This window comes from Microtus ochrogaster, chromosome 15 (assembly GCF_000317375.1).
Source record: "Microtus ochrogaster isolate Prairie Vole_2 chromosome 15, MicOch1.0, whole genome shotgun sequence".
NCBI classification, from domain to species: domain Eukaryota; kingdom Metazoa; phylum Chordata; class Mammalia; order Rodentia; family Cricetidae; genus Microtus; species Microtus ochrogaster.
In genome coordinates, this window is record NC_022017.1 from 43,626,675 (window position 1) to 43,638,175 (window position 11,501).

General features: G+C 45.7%; 1 protein-coding gene across 4 annotated transcripts in view; it reads left to right on the forward strand.

Annotated features, from left to right (window-relative positions):
• Positions 1–5,269: 5,269 nt before the first annotated feature.
• The window catches only part of Zhx1 (zinc fingers and homeoboxes 1), a 31,850-nt gene continuing 25,618 nt past the window's right edge, over positions 5,270–11,501 (forward strand). For 2 of the 4 annotated variants that reach the window (XM_026782431.1, XM_013348938.2), the window contains exon 1: positions 6,997–7,287. The gene's annotated coding sequence lies outside the window, so the exon portion shown is untranslated. Of the gene's footprint in view, positions 5,473–6,996; positions 7,288–11,501 lie in introns of those variants that run through there. The other 2 variants (XM_026782432.1, XM_026782430.1) reach the window with 2 other exon arrangements.

The window sequence follows — 11,501 nt, forward strand, 5'->3', positions numbered from 1 at the left end:
AGCTGGGGAGCTGGCGGGAGGGGGGCGTAGCATGCCTCAAGAACTGACTTCTATTGACTAGTTCAAGCTAGATCCCAGCTCTCAAAGCCCCCTGACCTTCCAGATTCAAACCATAACACTCGGCTGTTGAACTTCACAAACCAGCATTGTTTTCTTCCATTTTCAAATTTCTTCCCATTGTAAAAATTGTTTTGCTTTATAATCATGCAGTGTTCAGAGCCTGCTTTAAAACAAAGAAAAAGAAACGTGTTTAAGATAGATAATTTTAACGCTCAAAGGTTGGAAATGAAACTGCTTACGTTTGAGTAACCGACTTTGCCAGCATCATTGCTCTGGCTGGGAATCAAGAGAACAACACTCAGCATGCAGCGAGGGGGTCCTTGGAAGACTTCTGTCTTCAGAACTCCTGCCCAATCAAAACAATTTCAAAGAGGTGTGACGAAAATGCTTCACGGATCAAAGTGAGCCGGATATGGATGCCCTGGACATGTGGACATTGTGAGCTACAAGCATGAGCTTTTAAAGCCCATTATGGGACTAGGGGAAGAAAAAAAGGACCGTAGCAATAGATAATGTATTCATGAAATAATTTGCAAACTGATTACGTGTGATGAATCCTAATTATAGCTATTTACTGGGGTGAATATTTAGGAAAATCAGAGTCTTGGAAAAAAAAAAGACGAGCTTTTGCTTTAATCATTTAGGAAGAAAATAAGTTACCCTCAATCTTATGTTCTGTAATTAATTTTTTCACTCATTTTAATATGCTTTATATTTAGGACCAGAGCATATGTGTGTTTTCTGTTTCTTAAAATTTTCCAGGCTCCCCACCTCACTAGGAAAAATGTAAATTACCACTCTCACATGAATTCTGTGGTTTCATTTGAACCTTCACCTCACAGCTGTGGTATGAAATATAGTCACTAGCATGCCATTCTATCCCAAAAGGCCCTGTCTTTATCTCCTTAGCCCAGGTAGTCTTGCAGGAGATGAAACAGATAACCTAACACTTCCTTTTATTAAAAATAGCCAACCTGGAAATATAATGAAATGCTAGTAGTTTGGAAGAAAGGGAAAATAAAAACAAACCCTCTGCTCTGTGTTTTGTTGTTGCTTTTTTAAATTTATTTTTATTTCAGGTACACTCCTTTGCTTGCATGTATATCTGTGTGAAGGTATCAGATCACCTGGAACGAAACACGGCATCTGTATTCCTCTTTACACCAAAGAAATGGGAATCATTGGTTGGAGCGGGGACAGAATACAGATGTTTGTTTTGAAGCATCGGGTGTTTTTACTGTCTTAAGTAGTGCTGAAAAAAACGCTGACATGAGCTATAAAATGCAATTTGATTTTATATAATTTAAAACAAAGGCATGATGGTGGTGCATGCCTACAAGTCCAGCATTTGGTAGGCAGAAGCAGAAGGAGGAGGCTTGTCAGTCCAAGGCTAGCGTAGACTATACACGGAGACCTTGTTGCAAAATTCTCAAAACAGAGAGGTTATAATGTAAAAAGTCTTGAAAAGTATCCAGTATCACTACCTATCCGTGGACCTGAGTTGCTAAATAAAGGGCTCATTTACAAAGAATAGACACAGTCAATAAATAGCTAAGGGACACTTCTCAGGAACCGAGACAGACCTGTGTCTTACCTGACACAGAGCTGGAGACAGACACTTTGGTGTTGTAAGAGCAAGAACAGACCGCCTCCTTCTACCCTGTTTTCCTGTTGTTTCCAGCTGAATTCTGCCAAAACCCACAGGTTAACTCCTAACACCCTGTGCCCCAGTATGTGTTCATGTTTAGGGTCAGGCTCTTTTGCAGAGATTAGTTAAAATGAGGTTATTAAAGCAGATTCTAGCCAGGAGGGCTGGGAGGGGCCAGAGAGAACCTGTACATTCCAGTACATTTTTCTTTAAAAGGTCATTAGAACCCCCCCACCCCCCGGTCCCTATAAAAAACACCAATAGTATCTAGGCTTCCCCCTATTTCATTTCCTAGGAATGTTAGGGTTTTACATTTTACATTTGTTCCTACAGTTGAATTGATCTTTTTGAAGAGAGTAATCTGTTTTTATTGTCCTTTATAGTCTAGGAATATAGCTCAATGGTAGGCTGCTTGCTTAGCATGGATAAAACCCTAAGTTCAGCCCCTAGCACTGAAAAAAAAAAAAAAGTCCAGTCAGCTACAGCAAGAGGAACGGGCATTGTTGGGGAGAAGAGGAAGGTTTGTGTGGGCATTGGAGGATGCACGCAAGCAAGGGAAGTTTTGGAAGATAGCTGCAAAGCCAGTTATACAACAACTCACATCTCCTAGATGTGCACCACAGCCTCCTCTCATATTGTCAAATAATAAAAAGAAAAACAAAACCAAACAACCAACCTCAATTTTTTTTTTTTTTTTTTTTTTTTTTGGCCAGGCTGTTGTGGCACACGCCTGTAATCCCAGTACTCAGGAGGCAGAAGCTGGTGGATCTCTGAGTTCGAGGTCAGCATGGTCTACAGAGCAAGATCCACCTACCTCTGCCTCTCTTGACTCTGCTAGAGTCTGTCTTAATGCTTAAACCAAGAGTGTATTATAGCCTAAGGAGTGAAAAGCAGAGGAGGTGGTCCACTTCCTGACAGCTAAGAAGCCAGGGAGAGACAGCAGTAAGGCCCTAGTGACTGGACTCCTCCTCCTGCTAGCCCAGCTATGAATTCCTGATCTAGTGCCTCTCAATAGCACCACCAAATGGGGAAAACGGAAACTTCATAACCAAGACATAACACTGGGCCATGTTCTAGAGGTTTTTTGTTTTATGTAGCACGTGCACATGCGTGTGAAGGTCAGAGGTCAACAACGAGTGTATTCCACTGCACTCCACCTTGTTTTGTGAGTCAGTCTCTCACTGAGTCCAGAGCTCTCTAATTTGGCTAGACGCTCTAGCCAGGGACTCAGTCTCTATCTCCTGTGTCCTCCCCACCAGGTACTAAGGTTAAGTTATAAATCTGAACTCAGATCCTCATGACTGCTTGTACTGACTGTACTTTAAAGCCAGTACTTTACTGACTGAGCTTCTGTCCCAGCCATTTAGAGGAGTCTTTGTTTGTCTATTTGTGGTGTTCGTTTGTTTTTTGAGACAGGTTTTCTCTGTGTAGCCCTGACTGTTCTGAAATTTGCTTTTTTTTAAAGATTTATTTATTTATTATGTATACAGTGCTCTGCCTACATATATGCTGGCAGGCCAGAAGAGGGCACCAGATCTCACTGTAGATGGTTGTGAGCCACCATGTGATTGCTGGGAATTGAACTCAGGACCCCTAGAAGAGCAGGCTGTGCTCTTAACCATTGAGCCATCTCTCCAGTCCTGAAATTTGCTTTGTAGACCAGGCTGGTGTCCATCTCAATGATCCACTGGTGTCTGTCTCCCAAACACTGGCATGAAAGGTGTGTGCCACTGGGCCAGGTTTGTGGAGGAGTCTTAAAAGGGATTAAGAGGGGGCTGGAGAGATGGCTCAGTAGTTAAGAGCATTGCCTGCTCTTCTGTCCAGTTTGAGAGATCTTAGAGGATGTTGTCATCAACATGACTAATGTTTTCTGAGATGTTAGGTTAACCTAGCCCTTTGCACAATCTGTCAACCCTTCAAGACAGAATAGATCCATCAGTTGTGGCGCTATCTTAATTTTGCACATAAGTAAAAACAAACAGACAAGAAGTCTGACTTGATCTCAGTGTGTGGTACATTTGATGACAAAAATAGATATATTAGACCTTTATTCTTGCAGTGCAGCTGTGTGGCTCTACTTACTAAGAGGTGGAATCCAGGCTGGCCTATGACTGGGGATGACAGCCAGTAGGAGGAGGCATAAGCCACCTTCAAGAGACTCTGAACCCTGTTTCTTGCTTATTTGGGCTCCCATGACTGCATGGAATGAGTCTAAGCTATGCTACTGCATGACTAGTCATACCTGTGTCCACTGCTAGTGTGACTAAGGCCATTCTAGATGTACCTCCAAGTCACACAAATGCAGTCTTCTCAGACAGAACAGTCCCTCAGACAACCTACCTGCTCACTACAAAGACAGGAGCAAGTTCAACAAAGATCACTCAAACCTGGTCCAGGTAAGCAAACTATTCAGCTGTCCCCCAGGCTAGTGAGCTAAGTACCTTTTTGGTATTCTCTGTGCAGTGTTGAAATCGCGCTCAAGGTCTTGTTCCTTCTGGACAAGCACTCTGCCCCTAAGCTGTCTCCCACACCCAGCGCTTGGTCTTTTCAGCAGCTTGCTTTGGTGAGTTAGTCATTCAGCATGACCAATTTTGTTCACCTTCTGAACTAGCCATTAGAGAATTGTAGGACATTTTTGCTAAGGCAAATTTCTCAGGCTACCCTAACTGTAGTCAAATGTTTAAACTATCTTAGTTTGGTGTCTTTTTGGCCTGTCTCACGGTATCATGTTTGAAAAACGGCCTTTTCACAAAGGGAAGAAAGAAGGGAATGAGCAACAGAAGGAAGCCTCTACCAACAGAGCTGCTGGAAGCCTGCTCGTGGAGATCAGCAGGATACTTGTCACTTTTTATTCAAAGTGCTTTATTTCCTACTAACACTGTTGCCACTGTTCCAAAGGTGGCAGAGGCTCTGAAGAGCAAAGGGGCTGTGCTTTTAAAACCCCCGAATGACTTCTCATCTCTAACAGCCCTGAAGTGTCGTCATGCCACTCTGTGTATGACAAACTGCCAGGCTTATGCATCAAAACTCCAGACTTCTCACTGTGCCAACCCATGGGGAAAACTTACTTCTGGAGCTGCACAGCTGTTAAAATCCGTCATATTTACAATTTTTATAAATGAGTTTATTTTAATAAAAACAAGTTACTCTGTAAGCATGGTCTCTAGACAGATTTATGTGGGCTGGCACAATCTGCTTTGGAAACATATATGCATATTGCTTAAGTCTGCAACCTTTTTTTTTTTCCCTAAGTGCTGGTAACAGTCTTGCTTTGTGCACGGGTGCCAGATCATTGGCAGCACTTCAGCCAGAAATACTGTTCCCAGCGCTGTGCCATTGAAATTGTTTCCCTGGACAGAAGTGCCCGGTGGGAATGACCTGAAATTGGGAGGCTTTTAGGCTGTTAGCTTTAGGGAATGAAGCAGGCTGACTGCTTCAGAGAGAAGGACGGAGACTATAAATTGTTGCTAAAAAGGAGGACTAAGAAAACGGGGGAGGGGGGGGCAGGGGGCGGGGATTAGGGAAGAGAGGTGAAGACCATATGTCTCCACCGCCTCTGTTTCTCCCTCTTCTCGCTTTTCACTTTGATGTGTTTTATGAGCATGTTTGTGCTTAGCGTCTAGTCTGTGAGAGCGCCTGGAAGCCAGAACACAGCCTTCCGGATCCATGGTTTCCATATCTACGATTCAACCAACTGTGGATCCAAAATGTTCTGGAAAAATGCTGCATCTCTGCTGACTGTGCCGACTTTTCTCCTTGTCACGGTACGCTAACCTGTTACAGCAGGACAATGCTTTGCCTGGCATAGACATCGTGTAGTAGAGATGATGTAAGCCACACGGGGGCACGTGTACGGATTACATGCAAACGCCACAATTGTTTACCTAAGGGGCTTGAACAAACCCTCGATTTTGGTATCCTGGAAGGTTCCAGAACAGCCTCTTTTAGGTACCAGAGGACAACTGGATGGCTTAACTCAGCTTCACGTCTCCTACAGTGTCGGGCACATGTGGTGCTCAAAAAGGCAGTGGTTGAATGTGGGAACAAAAGAATGAATTTCTGTATTTGAAATATTTCTTCACTCAGAGTTAAATACTAATCTGGGATTCTCAGTGGACCTGGAGCTGTTTCTGGGTGAGCACAAACTGTGTGTGTGTGTGTCTTTTTGTCTTGTATTTTTCTTATTATGAATAAGCGCATTTAAACACATTGTGGAGTATATATAAACTACTTCCTATTTTTGTTCTTATTAAAAAATTACATTGATTTCTTAAATAATTTCTATAAGTGGTTTACATTCTGAATTTAGTTCCAAGAAGCTAAAGTGCCATTAAATTGTTTTAGAGCAGGACAGGCTTGAGTACCTCTGCTGGTGAGATCATTAAGCCTCGGTGTAGCAAGTTTTAGAATGTCACGATGCAACTAAATACTGTGCATGTCGATTTGAGCAGCCAGGCCTTCCCTTCAAGCAGCTGCAGACTGCAGATCTTAGGGTTGGTGTGACTTGGTGGAGTCCTGCTAACAAGGCACAAAGGGGTCCATGATTGGGATGCGGGTGGGGACTAAACATCCAGGCGCCAAAGAGTTCTCTTATGTCCGGGCAGTGAATACACTCTGAGTGCGTGGTTTCTTTTTGTCTGCGTTTGTATATTCATTTTAACAATAAAGAGAAGAAGAGGTGGGGAAGATGATGAGATCCTCAGCTGGCCACGCTGTAGGGCTGGTGCCCACCGAGAGCTCGGCATCAGTGAGCTCGCAGCTCGCAGCAGGAGGACGTGGGACTGCGGCAGGAGGCAGAGGCGGGAGGCTCCAAGCGGGGCCACACTCAACTTTTCCTGTCCGAAGCTGGAGCTGAGGCTCCTGCTGGACTCGGGCGAGAAGAGGCGGAGCCGCAGCTGACAGGAGCGCGGGACTGTTGACAGCGGGAGGGGGCGCGGCTGGAATGCAGAGCGACACGCCCAAGGGGGGGCGGAGAGAGCGATAGTGGGCGTGGCGACTAGGGGGCGGAGCCTTGAGAGTCGGTTTCCCGGGGTTTCCTGAAGGCCAAGGCAGTTTCAACGGAAGAAAGTGACAAGAGGTCGCGGGAGGCGGGAGCCAGCTCCTGACGACTGCGGGCGGAGCAATTGCCTGCGAGGGGCGGGACCAGAAGGCAGAGCTTCTCCCTGATGGGCGGGGCTTCTACGGGCAGAGGCGTGGTCCCTCCTGACAGGGGGCGTGGCTCTCCCTGACAGAGGGCGGGGCGGCGCACACCTCCCGCAGCGCCGGGCTCTGGGGGAGCGGCCTGGGTCGCATCCCAGAGGAGCGGCGGAGTCCTCGAGTGGGGCGCCGGCTCGCCCCGCCTCGGCTGGCTCCTCCTTGCGGCCCCGGGAAGCTCAGGGACGAGAGTATCCCTCGCACCCTGGCTGGAGAGCGTCTTGCTCCTGCCGGGCCGCAGAGCTCCGTGGGGCCCCCCGCGCGAGGGCCCTCCGAGTGGTTCCGGGGTTAGGGTTCACGGGTCAGAGTTGACTCCCTGAAAAGTGCAGTCGCTCTGAAATGCAAGATGGCGGCGGCGAGGCGCTGAGGCGCGGCGGCCCCTGCAGGTAGCTGCGCGAGCCGGCTGGGTACTGGGGCCGCGGGCGCGGGGCCGCGGGTGGAAGCCGAGCCGGAGCTCGTGGCGGCTGGGGAAGCCGAGAGGCGCGGGCGCTGGCGCTGGCACGGGACGGGCAACCCCGGGGCAGAGATCCCCCCACCCCCGCCCCAAGACCCAGCCCCCAGCTTTGGGGCGCGCGGCAGCGGACCCGGAGGACCGGGCCTGCCCCGCAGCGGGGAGGCGCCCGCGGCCGACAGCTTCGCAGCTCCCGGGAGCTCTCGGGGGGTGTCAGAGCGAGGACGGAGCTCGGGGCGGGGGTTTGGGAGAGCAGTGAGTAACTTGGGGGTGCTGAGGGGCTGGGGAGCCAGTCTCCCTGGGGGAGGACGCTTCTGGGACAGCGGACCCTAACTCGGGTTCGGCCTCCGGAGGCGCGGGGCCACCTACCTCGTCGGGGACGCGGCGCAGCCCCTCGGAAGAGTCAGCAGAGGGTCTCCTGCTGGACGGGAGTGCGCTGGCTTTGGGGTCGGAGCCTCCTCGGGAAACCTCAGCCGGGGAGACTCAGAGTTGCATCCCTAAGAAGTATAGCGCGATTTTGAGGAAGACCGGGATTTTGGGGAGAAGTTGATTAAAGAGGGCGGAAACACACTGTCTCTTTCTGTAGAGGTACGGGGAGTGCATGAACCGGGGTCGGGGGGGTGGTGATGGCCCAGAGGAATCTCCAAGCTGTGGGACTTAAAGGGAGTTCGATCTGCTGATTTCTTGAGGAAGATGAATGGCTAGGAAGAGGAAATAAAAAGAATTGGGGTCTGATGGTGGGAAGCCAAGCCCTGACAGAAGCTCTTCCCGGTGTATTCACACCGAAGTTCCAAGTGAAGGGGCTTGCAATTCTTTGTTTCAGTACTCCAGGGGTACCAGGAAGGAACGAGCAAAACCCAAGGAAAAGATTCTGTTTGCTGTCCTTAGTTTAGGGATCAAACCTCTGGGAAAAGCAATTGGGAAACTCGACATAGGGAAGAAGCAGGGCTGGAGTAGAATACCACAGCACTTTTCCCAGACCTTCTTTAAAAGACAGAAACAACAAAACGGGGAAAGGGATACTATTTAGGAGGAAATTATAAGAAAGGCTGATTGAGAATTTGTGACGTGATTAGGGTGGGATTCCATGTAACTCGAAGAAGCAATTCTCTCAGAGGTCAATGTGATAACCAATGAAAATCCAGAAGAGCCCGTCCTCCCCCAGGAAGAATGGGTGCGTGTTGCGGGGTGATATACGTACACATTTTTGTTTGTGGTGCTTGTCAGTGTATCTCAGTCTTTGCCCTAAAGCTTTAATTTGTGTGCGGTAGTAATTATCTGTTTCTTTATAAAATTGCCCTGAAATAGTCATTATTTTAAACTGGTAATGGGGACTACTAAAAGTTTGTTCTAACAGGGCTTTTGGCACGTAGATTTCAAGTTCTAAAGAAGCGATACTGATTCCAGATTTAGTGAAGGGTTAGGGTGAGTGCTGCCAACTACAGTAGTTTGGTAACAGGGCATATAAGGAAAAGGACATCCGTGAACATTTTTTCTCTTAGTTTCTCTCCCCTTCCTCCAAGCAAGGGTATGCAGACCAATTTTAGGCAAGGTAAAATGTATTATCTTCGATTTTGGACTACGTTTTAAAACATAGCCTAGACTGGCCTTGAAATCATGGCAGTCCTCTTGCCTCTGCCTCCTCAATGCTGGGATTGCAAGTGTCTACCACCATTTCAGCTAAGCTTAGATACTAATAATTTATATTTATTATCGTCTGCATCTATGTGCTGCAGTTGCATGCCCATCCTACTGTATGCATGTGGAGGTCAGGAAACAACTTTCAGGAATTGCCTCTCCACCCACCGTGTAGGTTCTGAGGACCAGACTCAGGTTGTCAGGCTTGATGGCAAGTGCTTTTGCCTACGGAGCCACCTCACTGGCCCTTAGATTTTATATATATGTATATGTATATATATATATATATATGTGTGTGTATATATATATATATATGGATTACCTCTTGACATGTTTCGTTTGGCTGCTTAGATTAAAATTATAAAAATCAACCCTAGTGACTTGGATAACTGCTGACAGTTATGATCATACAGATGTCCTGAGCCGTTCTTGTAGTCTCAAAAGAACTTAATGTTTTCAGTGGAAATGTTTTAAAGATACAGGTCGAGCTTATGGCCCAGCATCCGGAACATTGCTCTAACTGTGTGCTCTTCCTTGGTTTCCCCGCAGTGCATACAGCTCTAGTGTTCTACTCAGTTCTGAACAGATTAGTCTGGCAAACCAGAGAGGCAGAGATGCCAGATGGTTTGAAAATATGCTAAGGCTGAAAACATAAATGTGTCTGCATGGAAGATGCTCATCAGTAGTTTCGTCTCACTCACAGCTGAGCTTGCTTTTCGCTGGGTGGGAGGGTAGGACATGAAACATGTCACAGTGGTTTCGCCTTTCATGGTTCTTGCTTTTGCTTGGAAGGAGCAGCACTTTGCTTTTCACTAACGTAGTTAATAGTGTAGATGCAGAGGCTTGTTTCAGCGTTTTATTTTTTTTGTTTAATTAATATTCAGATGGAAAGGTGATGTAATGAAATATTTTATTTTTTTATTGTCATGCACTCTTTTTTTAAAAAAATTACCATATTGTTTGTGTTTGGGTGTTTTGCCTACCTGTGTCTGTGCACAATGGTGTGCAGTGCCCTCAGAGGCCAGAAGAGGGCGTTGGATCCCTTGGAACTGGAGTTCCAGACAGATGTGACCCACCATGTGGGTCTTGGGGATCCTTTGGAAAAGAAGTCAGTGCTCCTAACTGCTGAGCCCTTGCTCCAGCCCAAACATTTGTTTTTACTCTGCTTCTTAGTAAAAAAAAATGTGCTTAGTTTCCACATTTTATTTTTTTTACATTGAACGGAAGATGTTATAGTTGAGATTTACTTCAAGTTATAGTTTAATACTTAAATAAAAATCCTATTAAAATAATTAAATTGATGACAAATGCATTTGAGGAAATAGTTTTTTTATTATTTTATTTTTATTTTGGGTTCCTAAGACCCTGCTTCTTTGAATCTTAAACATGTTGAAAGTTCAGTACTAAGCTAGTTTTAAGTAAACACTGTAGTTAATGCAATTATTCAGGAGGATGCTTGGATTGTTGTATTGTTTAGGATAATCGCCAGGATTACCCATATTTGTGTGTGTGTGTGTGCATTTGTATGTAGGTGCATGTAGAAGCCACAGGTCAACATTGGATGTCTTTCTCAGACACCTTATTTTTTGAGATACAGTATTTCATTGAATCTGGAGCTTGCTGAATTGGCTAGGCTGACTGACCAACCAACCACAGGGATCCCTTGTTGCCCTCCAGCGCTGGGACTATGGTGTTCCTTATAGTGCCTGGCTTTTTATAGAGGTGCTGGGGATGGAGGGCAGATGCTCATACTTGTGCAAGAAGCACTTGGCCAACACAGCCATCTTCCCAGTCCTATTATACATAAAACAACCACTATAACTGTTTACATTATCGAAGCATAGTTAATTTTAATTTTTTCAAAAATAAAGTTCTTTAAATTTATCCTGTGCAATCTTAAAAGTAATTTAAATTGTATTTACTTTTAGAGCTTTGATACTGGCTCTTGAATAACAACTAGTGTTTTTGTAATATCACTGTAATATCTTTGTATCCTTGTTGCTCTGATATATCCTACTCATAAAAACCAGATTTGCCTGAATAAAGTTGGTGACATAAGATATGAATCAAAATGTACATTTAAGTTTACATTTTGGAAATCTATATTTTATAAGACTTTTATGTAAATATACAAAAAGTTTATGTACTTACCAGGTTTTGTTCATTAAATTTTATTTATTTGTTTTAGTTTTTTACTTTTTGAGCAGTCTTATTGCATTAACTCAGGAGAACTTCAAAATTGCAATGTAGGGGCTGGAGAGATGGCTCAGCAGTTAAGAGCACTGATTGCTCTTCTAGAGGACCCAGGTTCAGTTCCCAGCACCCACATGGCAGCTCACAACTGCCTGTAACTCAAGTTTCAGGGGACCCAATACCCATGGCAAAACACCAATGCATATCATTTTAAAAATAAATAAAGCCGGGCGGTGGTGGCGCACGCCTGTAATCCCAGCACTCGGGAGGCAGAGGCAGGCAGATCTCTGTGAGTTTTCCAGGACAGGCTCCAAAGCT